Raw genomic sequence first — 15,010 nt, 5'->3', positions numbered from 1 at the left:
CAACTTAGCTCCGCTTCTCACCACGTCTCTTTCCAGCCTCGTGATGGATGAGCCGGTACTGGACCTGAGGCCGGTCTGCGGAGGGAGGGATGTTGGCAGCGCAGGAGCCTCCGGGAACGGTGCGTCCGACAGCACTTTCAGGTGAGGAGTCACCTTGTGGCCGCAGGAGCAGTCGCTCCTTCTGCCACTTCAGCAGCTCGTTCTGCTCTCCCTGCTGGCAGTACTGGAACAGCAGCCACACCAGCCAGCCGACATCATTCTCCACAAGCCACCTGAAGGTCTGACCGGCGTACTACCCAAACGTGATGACCAGCTGACCTTTCCACAGCTCAGCCCCCGACCTCTTGGCAGCCGCCTCTGCTGTCTTGAGATCCAGCCATTTAGGGTCAACAACAGTGCTGCTGCGGGCCTCTGCCACAGACCTTGCTGCCTCTGTACAGTACAGCCTGGCCTCTCCTTGCCGGTACAAAATTATGTTGGGGTACTGGTGTAGCTGTTGATGGCTGACCAGCGATGGTTTAGTGGCCAAGCTCTTCCCGCAGACATCACAGGTAAAGTTCTCCCTGGCGGCTGCATGGATCTTCAGATGACTCGCCAGTTTCGACTTTTCACTGAATGTCTTGTGCACACGGTGCACTGATGTGTAGGCTCCTCCATGTTCCATCTGGTACAGTAAAACATGAATAAATGAGTACAACAAGCAGATCATTTAGATTGACAATATGTAGCCCTTTATTATACAGAAATGTGCTGTTGGTGTATTAGCCTAGGACAACACGCTCGCCAGATTGTTATCTATGTTGTTAGAAATTAGCTACTGTTTACCAGGTATGCAGCGCATCCCATGCAACAAGAGATTAACACGGTCGCCAAATTGCTTTATGTTACACTTACTCTCGCATCAGCTGTTGTCTAAACAGTCACATTTACCCAAATCAACACATATCCACATCAAATTGTCCAAGAAAACGTTGATTGTCGCCGAAAAGCAACAAGTCTGCAGGTATGCGACGTATGCCCTTACTCATTGTAAACAGTGTCGTTAGCCGCGCCTAGCTATCGTTACAAAACACACATTAATCAGCTTATTATTTCAACGACCCCTGGGTACATATAGTCATGCCATACACCGTTGGAAAGCTTAGATTACCACGATTAAAAGGAGACCACCCACGCGTAATATGGTTGCTCGCAGACAAAACGGCGATAGGTTGACTGAAGTCTACCCAGCAGTTAAAAACGTAACCTCTACGTCTTCCCTTTATACACAACGACCGTGTTATGACACGGTCGAAATCTTTTCTCTTTCTACAAAATAGAAACAGCTTAATACAAACCTTAAAAAAAAAGGTCTAATTATCAACTAGCAAACGGTGAAAGGGATACGATTTACCTGAGTGAAACCACGTGCTGTAAGCTATTTTCTTTTTCAACTCGAGCTCATTGGCTGCAATGGCTGCAATAGAGTTCCGGGTGTTGACGTTGTTGGGGCGGGGAAATCCTGGGCACCACCATTTTGGCAGTATTCGATAGTATTGTTGGTTTATTTTTATTTTTTTTAAAAATTGGTGAAGCACTGCTTCACCTGTAGTCTTATAGAAGCCTCCACTGCTCCAAACTCTATTTGTGAAACATGCAGACGGCCTAGTGAGACTGCCAGCAGGCAGCAGCAAAGAGATGTAGCGACCTCGGTTTATTTCTTCAGCTTTCACATACACACAAACACGCACACAGGGTGCTTGGTCATTCTTTTGTTTGTTTTTTCGTTGTCTGTTAAACCGCCACGTGGAGCGACGTGTCTGGGAACCTCGCCTCTTGGTCTGAGCTTGTGTGGGCATCGCTTCTCGGCCTTTTGGCTAATATCAAGTGTAGTCAGGGCCGTCGATAAGGGGTGAAAGGTGATGACGATTCTAGGGGCCCACAGCCCAGGGGGGGCCCACAAAAAAAAAATAAGAAAAAAAATAAAAATATTTTACTACCAGCCCATAGTACTACCATAGCGCCCCCCCCCCCCCCCCCCCCCCCCGTCAACAATTTCTCCCTCGTCAACAACTGCTCTCCCCCCCCCCCCCGTCAACAATTGCTCCTTACACCCCCCCCCGTCAACAATTCAGCGCAGGGGGGCCCATCAGTAAATCTTGTCTAGGGGCCCAGGAATCGTAGCAACGGCCCTGAGTGTAGTATCTGTTCTTATCAGTTTAATATCTGATACGTCCCCTACCCGGGGACCATATATTAAATTGATTTTTGGAACTGGGAGATGGAAAAGGGGCTTGCCCCGTCCACTCCACGCATCGACCTGGTATTGCAGTACCTCCAGGACCGGTGCACCCCTCTCTCACTGTGAAAAACAAAGCTAAACTCCTCCTGAGAGTACACCAGTGTTAATTTCGTTAACGAAAAATATGACGAAAAATGTTCGTCAACGACCTTTTTTCCATGACGTTGATGAGACGATGACGAGCTAAAAATAAATCGTTGATAATAAAAACTATGACGAAATGTAAGTTTAGTTTTCGTTGACGAGACGAGACAGGACGAAAATGTTGGTGGTGGCTCTCGGACATTCAAAATGCATGATATTTGCCCCCAACTGTGCCTCTCTGTCAGTCAAAATGCATCTACTGTCATTGGTTGAATTGGTTGAGCGATGTGCGCCACGCGCGTAGCTTGAACCTGCCACCTTGAACCAGTCAGGTGCTGCTGATGTCCGAATATCAGAGCGACGGCGATTTACGACAACCAGTTAACACATGATGGCAAGTTCAGCACAAAAAGCATTTGGTCGGAAACAAAGATTAGATATATGGACGCACTTTAGTTATAACTCAGCAGAAAGAAAAACGCAATGCACCGTACTAACGGGAGATGGAGAGATGCCCTGTGGCTTCAAGTTAGGTGGGAAGAACACAACCAACCTCAAGAGACACTTGAAGGCGCACCACCCTGATATTTTTGACAAGGTAAGTTAGTTAACTGTAATGTTAACATCACACAATCACATAATTTGAATCTTCAAAATCTATACTTGATATCTTCTTATATGTAAGGGATAATGTCCGTCCGAGTAGGGCTTTGACTTTTGGCCAGAAATCATATCGAAGTTGTTTGTTTATTAATATTAATATTCGAATATATTCGAATATTTATTAATAATATTTTGACCATTAAATGCCTTCAGTAAGACCTGGATTGGGCTTCGCGGGATTTGTTTAGCGTATACATAACTGCTATTACGCCCAATCATTTTGTGAAAGTATCACTCCGCGCCTTGGAAGTGGAAAGTGTCAAAGAATACAACCGTATTTTTACTAGTGTGTGTGTGTGTGTGTGGAGTCATTTTGCCATAATTTTAACAGTTGTATAAAAGCAATAGCACAGTTCACTGAAGCCTAAAATCGGCGAGTGAACTGCTCCATAGGATAAATTGCCGGCGAAACGCTCTATCGGAGCCTTCTCTCTGAGGGACGCTAAAGTGTGTTGCATAGCGACCGTCGATGTATAGCGGCAGCCAGGAGGGACTACTTTTTTTTTGATCTTTAATAAAACTGCTACTTTGACTTTCTTGTTTCTTTTTAAATGTAGTGTGTCTATGACTTTCGTTTCGCCATAACAGTAACCGTTGCTCATTATACCACTGTGAAGGGGGTCGCCAGCCCTCCGCTGCGCGTCGGGGCCGGACAACGCCCCTTAACAGTGGTATAATGAGCACATACCACAGCCTGGCGTGATCTATTGCTTAATTATAACATGTCACTTGCCAAAGAAAATAAATTAAGACCATTCATTTATATTTTCATGCGTTTTACAATCCAAATATAAAGTTTTTCACAAGCCATAATTTAGTTTCCCTGGTAACGCCTGAGTAGTCCGCTCCGCTAGAGACCAAACGTTATGCATTGTACATATTTATAATTTGAAACTCGTTCCAGCCTTTATACCACAGATACTATAGGGTCTATGCTAGCATATAACCACGTTTTCAGATTACAGTTTACTGCGTTTTTCAAAATTAACCAGCTCTCGTTTTGAAGGCTGAACATACGGTTTGACTGGAATTTATTAGCAAAGTAATATCTTAAAGGGATTAGCCTACAGGAGTAATTGTATCTTTTGATTTTTTTCCTCACCTAGATCCCAGAGACGAGTATTCCTAAACAGCAAACTGGTGCAAAAAATGTGGGGGTGCAATTATCGATCCCAGCAGTGTTCACCTCAATATCAAAATATAAAACTGACTCGCTGGAACTAATTGTTAAAGAAAAGGCGATTGCGCAATGGATTGCACGCACAGGTCTACCTGTCCGCACTATTGAGGATGAAGATTTCGTCCTCATGATGAAGACCATAGACAAGAGGCTGACCATTCCGAAGAAAACTAAAATAAACAACTTGATCGACCAGCTTTATATTGCTGAAAAACAAAAATTTAAAGAGAGACTCGCCACGGCACGCAGAACAACAATTTGTATGGACATATGGAAAAAAAAGACTTACAGCGTCATTCCTCGCAATTAGTGCCTGTTACTTTTGTACTCAGGAGAACAAACCCCAGCACATATTGTTGAAGCTTGACCAGATCTCCCACCCACACACTGCAGAGTGTATAAAGACTTGTCTTGACCGATGCACTGAGGACTGGGGAATACCAAAAGACAAAATTCTGACAGTCATAACCGATAATGGAAGCAACATGGTCAAAAACGATGAACATGAGCCCAGCAGCTCTGAGGACTCAGAGGAGAGTGATGAAGACTCTGACGTTGTCGAGGAGGAACAAAGGTAAATTCTATTAGTTTGTAGATTTTCAGTAGTAGGCTATATTATGTCTGTTATTGAGCTATGCTTATTGTCTTTTAGCATTAAAGATGTGTTGTTACACATTGTTTATTGCATTGTGTTGCTCATGGCAATTTAATTTCCTCTAGAAGATTAATAAAGTATCTGTCCTTTTCTCTGTTTGTCTTATCTATCTAGGTACGGAGCCATGGAGAGGACCCCCTGTGTTGTACATACACTGCAACTCGTGGTGAACATGATCCGGAAAGATCTTAGTGTCAATCGACTCCTTGACAAAGCTCGAGTACTCGTCAGGCTCTTCCGCAAGTCGTCTGTGGCGATTGAGCAACTGCTGCAGCTGTGTGGACTCACTCTGGTCAAAGACTGCCTCACTAGATGGTCCAGCACATACCTGATGATATCACGCCTTGTCCAAGTGAAGGACTCAATTCTTCAGGTAGCTGATGGGATGGGCTGGGACTATCTTCTACCGAGGAGTGGCTGAGGCTGACTCTCAGAGATCTGCTCCTCCCCTTTGCTGAGCACACCAAGATGCTCCAGAGTGACACAATGTCCTTATCCCTGGTGGTGCCCGCCCTCCTGGACCTGAGCGCTCACCTTGTGTGAGTTTCCCCCAGGATTCGAGCTACAGGGACCTAGCCTTCCCTGGCTCACAAGATGAAGGCAAACATGGACTAACGCTTCAGCTGCTTTCTTGATCCAAGTGATCCAAAGTTCTCACCCCTGACGTACTGCTGCACTGCTTCCTCGACCCCAACAGTCCTTAGCACTCACACTCATTGAAAATGATGACGAACAATTCCAGGAGCTTCTGAGAAAAGCAAAAGATTACTTGCTGAAATGGTGTCACCAGTAATACAGGAGGAGGAGGAGGCTGATGAAAATGAGCAGGAAGAAGAAAGAGGAGAGGCACCAGAGGCAAAGCGGCCGAGATTTAGATTCCTCTCAAAAACAAGTGCAAGCCGCCGGCCATCTAGCCTCTCAAAGCCCTGTGTCAGGCAGGAAATTCAGAAATTCATGGGGGAACTGTCAGAAGTTGAACCGATAAACGAAGAGACTGCCCTTCAGTATTGGGCTGCACAAGGTTCCGTTTATCCAAGCCTAAAACCTCATTGCCTGCGATCTCCTGGCAATGCCAGCATCTCAAGCACTTGCTGAGCAGTTTTTAGCATACAGGTGACTCAGTCGTGGTCGTCGAAATAGAGCAGAGTCATTTTAGAGAGGGGCGCTTTCCTCAAACTGAAATCGAGATCCGATTCAGTAGCCCTAATTCTGCTTTATGTGTTTGTGTGTTATGTGGTGTTCATTTTGAAGTTCTAGAAAATAAACATAACCACATTGGCCAAATATAGAAAGTTTTGTTTCTTGACTTAGTGGAATGGTCTTTACTCCATGTCACCATGTGTATTAATACTAGTACTACCTTAGTAGATCTGAAAGGACAGCACAGCAGACTCTCATAGATAGGATAGTCTAGTCTAGAGATATCCAACTAAGGTAAGGAGTATGTATATTACAGGTAAAAGATATCCAACTAAGTAAGGAGTATGTATATTACAGGTAAAAGATATCCAACTAAGGTAAGGAGTAGTTATATTACAGAGTGAATGAAGTGATGGTTGCTTTATGAATTTCAACACTGATACAACCTGCCTGTCACCTTCATTTCAATTTCCGATACCTGTATAGCCTAATTGAATTAGTTTAAAAAGAGAAATTTTTTTTGACTAAAAGTAATGACTAAAAGTTGACTAAATGTAAAGACTTTTCGTTCGACTAAAACTAGACCTAAACTACAAAGGAAACAATGACTAAATGTGACTAAATATAATAAGCCATTTTCGTCAAAAGACTAAGACTAAGACTAAATCTAAAATAGCTGACAAAATTAACACTGATTCATACACTTATCCACTCTCAACACACACACACACACACACACACACACACACACACACACACACACACCAAACTGTTGGAAGGGGAAGTTCTTGAGGAACCGAGAGAGAGAGGCGAGAGAGGCGAGAGAGAGAGAGAGAGAGAGAGAGAGAGAGAGAGAGAGAGAGAGAGAGAGAGAGGAGAGAGAGAGAGACATTAAGGGCGTATACAAATTGAGAGACACAAAGACGCAGAAAGAGACAGTGAGACAACGAGAGAGTGAGACAGCGAGAGAGTGAGACAGCGAGAGAGTGAGACAGCGAGAGAGTAGGAGGAAGCAGAAGAGATCTCACGTTAGTTTTCTCTCTGTGAGGAACAAGCTGGTGAGGGTCTGGTCTGAGGAGAGGGTTGGTCTGGGGGGTCTCGGTCTGGGGGGTCTCTTGCTAGTCTTTATCAGAAAATCCACGATTTCCAGCTGTGTTATAACATGACCAGCTAATAATAATAATAATCATTTTAAAACCTTGACATAATCCGTCAGATGACTATTAAATGAGAGTTCACCACAAGGCGATTCAATCTATATCTCCTCTTGAATTGCTTCATGGTTTAGTCGGCAGGGGCTTGTTAATGCTGCGTAGCATGATTAAGCGTGATAAGGTGCAAGGAGCAGAAAAAGTTGACATGGGTGCTAACTTTCAGTTTGAAAAAAACGCTGGCATAATTATCTCAGCTGAGAGCATGTTCATTGCCATAACAACTTGAGCTAATCAACAAGTACAACATGTTTTAATATATGAGACTACATGAAAACGCCCTCAGCTTATCAGGGGGGGGCCTGAGTGGACAGACTGGACTTAGTGTCTGATTTATTTATTTATTTATTTATTTATTTTAATAAGTTACTTATTTTATTTTAAATAAACATGAAAGAAATTTTACAAGAATTTTGATCTTACTAAGTCATGACAGAGGGACTTGTGTCTTTATTCATGCTTGAAAGATGAACATATCTTATTATTTTTTTTGAAAGGGAATAAGCTGATGAAGCCAGCAAGTTTACTGTTTAAAAATATTTTTCATTAAATGCAAACCCCAGTGAATCATTTGCTCTTGTTTCTCTGTTTTGAGAGTCACACAGACTTAGCAGTCTTGTTTAAATGTTACAATTTGCGTTAATAAACTGAACTTGGAAATAGTTTTAAGTGGTTGCAGATGTTATCTCCGCTAATTTTATTAATCTAAATAAATAAATATTAGCAGGTTCTCAATAGTAGGCTATTTCAATTCAGGGAGGGCGTGAAAAAATATCTGTCTCCTGGGGGGGAATGAAAGAAAAATAATTGAGAACCACTGGTCTAGAACATGTTGTACTTGTAGATTAGCTCACGTTGTTATGGCAATGAAAACGCCCACAGCTGATAAAATAATGCCAGCGGTTTTGTTTTAACTAAAAATTAGCAACCTTTTTTTTTTTTGTATCAAAACAACATTTTTTGGCATCAGAAGTTTTATAAAAATCTATGTCTCCCTGAAAGTGAGACAACGTAGTTTATTGCTTCCGAAATAGTGGTATGTTTCTCATATTATTAACCTAGTACATGTTGTACCAATCTGTTTCAGTAACTGTGTAAATAAAAAAAGGGGGAAATATGGTAATTTTTGAGTGAAATTTACACAAAGGAAATTTAATATACCTCAAATTTGTTATTAGAGTTCACATCCATTGATTATTCCTTCATCCAAACCGTCTTTTTTCCTTTCATCACTTTAGTGGTTCAGAACGGCATTATTTAGCTGACACTGCCAGCTTATGGCTTACACATACAACAGCATAGTAACTAATAAAATAAAGGTGGTGGAATAAAGAACTCTTGGACAGGACTTTATATACTTTGTGTACCCCTGAGGCTTCCTGGGCTGGAGCCCCCCCAGAAGAAGAACCTAGAGCCGCCCCTGGTTACAGCAGAAACTCTGGTCAGGAACAGGACCCGGACCAGGACCAGGACCCGGATTGGGACCAGGTCCAGGACCCGGACCGGGACCAGGGCCAGAACCAGGACCAGGACCCGGACCAAGACCCGGACCGGGACCAGGACCAGGACCCGGACACGGACCAGGACCCGGACCAGAACCTGGACCAGGACCTGAATGCGTAGGACCCAGACCGGGACCAGGACCAGAACCAGGTCCGAGACCAGGACCAGAACCAGGACCAGAACCAGGACCAAGACCGGGACCCGGACCGGGTCCAAGTCCAGGACGCGGGCGGGGACCAGGACGGTCCCGGACCTGGTTCTGGTCTGAGGAAAATGGTGAAATAGCAATCATAAAAAAAAAACAATACAGTAGTAGGCTATACAATAGTATTGCGTAGACTTCAATAGAATGAACACATGCCCTTCTCCAGCTTGAACTACTCATGTTGATATCGCTGCGTTGTCTCTGGCTAGACCAGGGGCGATTCTATGTTCTGACTTTTGGGGGTGCTCAGCCCACAGGAAGCCACAGGGGTATATAAAGTATATAAAGGGGCAGGGATTTTGAATATCATACATGTGATTCCTGCATTCTGCTGCATTTTAGGGTGACCTAGATGGGTATATACTTTTGAACAGTCTGCTGATTTATTGTCAGAAAAGCACGGATATTTTGAAACAGTTTAACCTCTGTTCTGCCCTTCAGGCATTTCATTTGAATTGAATGCTTTAAATTTGTGTTTCATCAAGACTTTTATTTTGACGTTTGTATTTTCGAGCTGCACAGGAAGCAGGAAGGAAAATAGTTTAGATCGCGTTAGAATGTGCGCATAGAAAACGTTAGAAACGGCAGGTTGATTGGGAGTGCAGACAGTCACTACCCCAGAGAAAGGCTTCTTGCATGTTGGTTCCCCAGCAGAGGCATCGCTTGTGTTGGGAAAAACGGTCTGTCTAGTTACTGGACCAGATGAAATGAGACGGAGAGGTAATAAAGTCTGTCGGCACGAGGACCTTGGATTTATTAAGTAAAGTGGCAACGGTTATACAGAGTCAAAAGCGTGAGAAATCGAATATGTCTAAGTCCCTAATCAGCGCTGATGGTTCGTCCAGAGCTTCGCCTCCTTGGAAGGTCTGCTTCAGAAGAAGAGGGGGAGAGTCCCTGTGTGATACAGTTTTATGCTGTATCTTCCTCTCGATGAGGTGTGTGCGTTTAAGATGTGTATGGTTCTGTGTGTCTTTGCTTGACCTTGCCTCCCAGGCCCTAGTGTATGCATGTGTATCTTCTTGTGTTCTTCCTGACGGGGGAGAGCCTCACAGAGTCTCCTGTTTGTGGCCCTCCCGTTCTGAGGATGAAACGGTGCATTGTCTGAGTGTTTACCATTTGCCGGGAGGAGAGATGGGGCCTTGGTTCTGGCCTTCACCTGACCATGTTATCATGTGTGTGTTATGTGTTAAAAGTTGACTATATTATAACGTGACTGCCATGTGTTGTGCTCCTCAAGCTAGGGTAGGAGTTAGCTATATTTATAATGTACATGTGATGTACTCAGCAGGTTATTTTGCCCAACATATCCCCCTCAAGTCGTCGCAAGACGACTTTTACTCATTAGGGGTACGAGGGATAGGACTTCAGCGCGGGACTACCATCACAACACTTTTAGAAATAACAGAAAGAAGGCAAAATTATCATTAAAACAAACAACCATGAGCATGGGACTAAAACAAGTCGCTGGACCGGGTGTATGGGGAACCACGTGGGAGAAACGCCACCCATGCTTCAGACATGGGTATGCCATACACACCCCACCTAGGGGGTGGCATCCACCCCGGCCTTACATCGCGAACAGACAATACCAAGTAAAGTGGCAGCAGGTAATACACAAAAAACAAACATACCACAAGCATACAATAATACAAAAAACAAATATCAAACGATACCCAAAAACAACAACAACAACCAACAACAAAACTAACACCAAACCCTAATAATAACAACGAAATGCAACAATAAAACAAACAGTAAACAATAAACAAAAATGCAACAATCACACAAATACTACACAATAACAATCACAGGAAAGAAATGCAACCATGAAACGTGTCCCTAAATAATAGTAATAATAGAAAGATATGAGGTAGATAACGAATGGCAATCCCCCTCAACCCATCCCCAGATGACCACACACTAAGGATGTGAGGAGGAGTTAGCTGGTCGTGTAACAATAAGCAATCACATGCATGGGGTATTCGGGGTAGGCCCGGGCACGGGAACAACTGAAACCGCGGAATAGCCCTGAGCGTCATCACGGGCAGGTGGACGCAAGGCGCCACCTGAGCATTAGACCCTTTTATTCAACTGCGCTCAGGACCTCATCTGATAAACGGGCAATCAAGGCCCCTGGAATCTCGCCCGTGTGTATCCCCGAGCTCCATCTAGTGGGACAGCGATATACACAACAACATTTATGTTCCCGGCGTCGGTTGCGTAGACGCGGGCATAGATATGGGAGCGGCTAAAAACAGTGGAGCGTACAGAAGCGAATACAGCCAGGGGCGCCCTCAAGCCTTAAGGGAACGGGCCGCAGCCCCTGGTACCGGAACGCAGATCCCTGGTCCGGGCGACGTGGGTGGGTCAGGTGGGAGGGGGGTGGTGCCGTTGGCGGGGACGGGAATGGGGCAGCCCACCTGGAGAGGTTACTAGCACGTCACAGGCGGGGGGGGGAAGGGGGGTTTCGTGGTGGGGTTTCAGCATACGGCGGTGGAAACAGGACGCCGGGGCCGTGCACCTGGAGAGGCCACTAGCACTCACGGGTAGGTGTCCGGCTCGGCGGGGACACAGTCAGTGGCGGGGGTTGGGAGTGTGTAGGGGAGCTCGTACTCAAAGTCAGGGGTTGCAGGGCGAGGGAGGCCATACTCACAGTCAAATTTTTCAGGCACCATCTGGTCGTCCAGGGGAAGCTCGTCCAGGCAATCCAGAAGGGGCATGAGGGGGGCTGCTTCGGAGTAGGGAGGGGGCTGTTGTTTCTCCTTTTCGAGGGCTGTGGTGATGAGGCGTGAGCAGAGGGTGCGGGCACAGGGGATGTAGCAACACCCGCAGCAGACCACAATCCCGACGAAGAAAGCCAGGGATGACAGGACGGCCATGAGAAGGCCCTTCCACTTACCACCAAACATGTCAGTCATCCATTTCTCCATGGGGTTGTCGACCCCAGAGTCCTCTGCCATCTGGACGGAAAGAGCTCGAAGGCCGGCCAGGGCCCTTGTCACTGACCCGTCAGGGGCCGTGTTGTTGGGAATGAAGGTGCAGCACTGAGCCCCAAACATCGAACAGACCCCCCCTTTCTTGGCCAACAACATGTCCAGGGCTAGACGGTTTTGATACGCCATTAGAGAGGTGGCGGCCAGTTGTGAGGCCAAGCCTTCTACCGCGTCGCGAGTCAGGTTGGATAGGCGCTGGACGTTGTAGTGAATGTAATTAATGCGATCTACGTTTGTGTTGGGGGTGATTGGAAATATGGCAGAGATAAGGGGTATGTTCTCGAAACCCGCGGCTATCTGATCTGCTAACTTAAACTGGTTTGGAACGCCCCGGGGAACGCCTATGCTATCCATGTACGTGGGGGTGTTCTTGGTTAGGTCAAAGTGGTCGGTCAGAGCGGTGTCGCGGCGGTGTCGAGAGGTAGTTTGGTTATTGGGCCCGGGCAAACCCCGGGTAAAGAGCGTGACGGGCATAAGTAGGCGCACTATAATGCAGGTTCCGGACCATTGTGCCGGGAGTGTAAGTCTAAGGGTGAATTTGTCACAGGACCAGAATAGGTCTTGGCGTCCCAGGCCCGGTTCGGTCATGTTGGGCCAAAGCGTAACGTTCGTGATGGAGTGGCACCACGACGGCGGTACCGCCCCAACATTTACCGCACCGACCCTGGTGATGCAAGAGTGGGTGTACTCCCCAGGGGAGTACACCGGGGAATTGAGTCGTTAAGTCCGGGTGGAAACAGAGAGCTAAGGAGGCCGCAGCCGGCCGGTTGGGGGGTAACAAACAGAGCTAACATGCAGTGAGAACCGATGGGGTCGCTGGTAAAATCGAACAGTACTGGGGTCGAGATTAGATGGGGGCGGGCTGACGCACAGGCTACGCAGTCGGACAGCCCCTGGAATCGGACCGTAGCAGCAATCCAGCTAAGCCATGCATTATCGTCTGCGTAGCCGGTCGCGAGCGCGATGGAATCGTGGGTGGGGAGCCGCCCCACGGAATCTAAATCAAAAATCGTGACCGGGCCGTCGCGAGTCATTATGGGTCGGACCGGGGGTTTAGGAGTTGTCGTGTTGGCCCTGGAGGCTGGTGCGGTGGGTGTGGTGGGGGCCATTCTGAAATTTATTTTCAACAAGGCCAGCGTGTCCGGGCCGGAATGGGATACCCCGAACGCGAGATAGGCAGAGTCAGTGTCCACACCGCACACCCGAGTCAACCCGAATTTGGGGTTACCCCATCCTTGGTACGGGTTGCTGGTAATGTTCCTGAGGGTAAGGGTGATTCTGCCGTTGCCTCCCGAGAGGAAGCCATTCGCCTGTAGTGCGGCCGTCGCGTCAGGCCTGTGGAGAGTCTGAGAGCGGTTAGTCACATAGTACCCCTGGTGCTTCCCTGTCATCCATAGTACATTTCCCCACCTTTGACACCAGCGCTGGCTTATGCTGCTGTCCGGGGACATCATTACCCCGTTGCCTTGGACTCCCCCTAAGGAACCCTTGGGTCCATCGCAGATGTATGCATCTTTTCCCAGGCTGCGGGTCCGCCTACGCATGAAACAACGTCGCATAGGAGGAAGGTATAGGCGGCGCTGGAACCATAAGTATAGGTTAGGGATAGACCACCGTATTTGTTGAGGCAGGGGTCGCTGGGGGACTTGGCGGCTTGCAGGGGTGTCTGTCTCCTGCGGTGGTGTGGACCCTGGGTTGGGGGTCCCGATGAGGGTTGTATTGTCGTAGACGGGGGCGTGATGGTGGAGGACTTCTCCGGGATGGCCATATGGAAGTCCATTCCCCACAGGATGAAGAAACCCATCAAGGCCCCGGTTATTCCTACCATGCCGATGATGCAACGTCTACTGGTCCGGGCTTCCTGTGGCGTCAGTGGTGGTCTCATGGTGCAGCCGTGCGAGGTCGCGTTGAACGGTCGCCAAGGTGCGGTGCGGGTTGTCGGCCTTGCGGGTGGTAGACAGATGGTGCCAGCGGGCGCCGCTCCTTCCTGAAAGGGAGACAGAGAAGGGGGTGGCCAGAAGTACCTTATAGGGGCCTTCCCACCGTGGCTGAAGGCATTGTCTCTTGTGGACCCTGACCCAGACCCAATCCCCGGGATTAACGAGGACGGGGTCGGGATCTGCGGGGGTCGGGAGGGAGGTGACCTGTGTGTACAAGGCTCGGGAGGCGAGAGTCAGGGTTTGAGTGGAGAGGGGTGGGATTTCATGGTTCAGGTCCCCGATGGTGGATACTGTGGCTCCGGTGTCGACCATGCAACGAACCGGGGTCTGGTTTACGAGCCCGTCCACCATTGGGGCTCCCGTTCCCAGGTTCACCACCTGGGTCCCTTGTCGTCCTTGGTCTTTTTGTGCAGTTGGGATTTTTCGGCTAGCTCCTTGATCTGCATCCTCACGAGTTGCTTCTTCAATTCCTCGTAATCATCATCCTTTTCAAGTCGTTTGTCTTCCTCGAGTCGGTGGTGGTGATCAAGGTGATCCACCCATTCCTTCCATGGCTCGGAGTGCAGTGCCACCACTGTCTTCAGTCTCCTCTGGACCGTGGGTGGCAGTCCCTGTATTATTGCCCGCTGGAATGTCTGTGTCGCCAGTTTGCTACTGTGTGGGGGACAGTCATTATTATCCGTCCACAATCCTTCGGCCCTTTCTATGTACTGAAAGATAGATTCTTCAGGTTTGATGGTCAGGCCGGAGATTCCCATTCTGCCTGCGTCGGCTGGGAAGAGCGCCCTGAGACTCTTCCAGAAGAGGTTTCGGTAAGCGTCGAAGGGGGTGTTGTCAGGTAGGGCCTCAGTCTTGGTCAGTGTCTCCAGTTCAATGATTCGTCTGGCACCGTGTGCCCTGCCGATGATGGCTCGTATGTCTCCCAGGGTCAGGAGATCGCCAGACGTCTCAGTTTCAAATCTTCTGACCCAGGCCGAGGCTCCTGCCGTGAGCGTTGGCAAGTGGGCGACCAGGGTGGTCATGTCCCGGTGGCTCCATGGTGTGTATGCTGCTCTTCCCTCCGCATCTATCAATAGAGGTGCCATAACAGCCTCTTGTATACCTGGCCGGGGGCGGCGGGGCTCGCTCTTATTGGTACGGGGGTCCCTTAAGTGA

The 15,010-nt window shown here is 47.7% G+C and overlaps 1 pseudogene; it reads left to right on the top strand.

The window, feature by feature from the left end:
* The first annotated feature begins 2,135 nt into the window (after positions 1-2,135).
* LOC130378483 (U2 spliceosomal RNA) lies at positions 2,136-2,336 on the top strand (annotated as a pseudogene).
* Positions 2,337-15,010: the final 12,674 nt, after the last annotated feature.

The sequence above is a fragment of the Gadus chalcogrammus genome, unplaced genomic scaffold (assembly GCF_026213295.1).
Source record: "Gadus chalcogrammus isolate NIFS_2021 unplaced genomic scaffold, NIFS_Gcha_1.0 GACHA080, whole genome shotgun sequence".
NCBI lineage: Eukaryota > Metazoa > Chordata > Actinopteri > Gadiformes > Gadidae > Gadus > Gadus chalcogrammus.
Note: the sequence above shows the minus strand (reverse complement) of the source record. Positions and strands in the feature narration are given on the sequence as shown.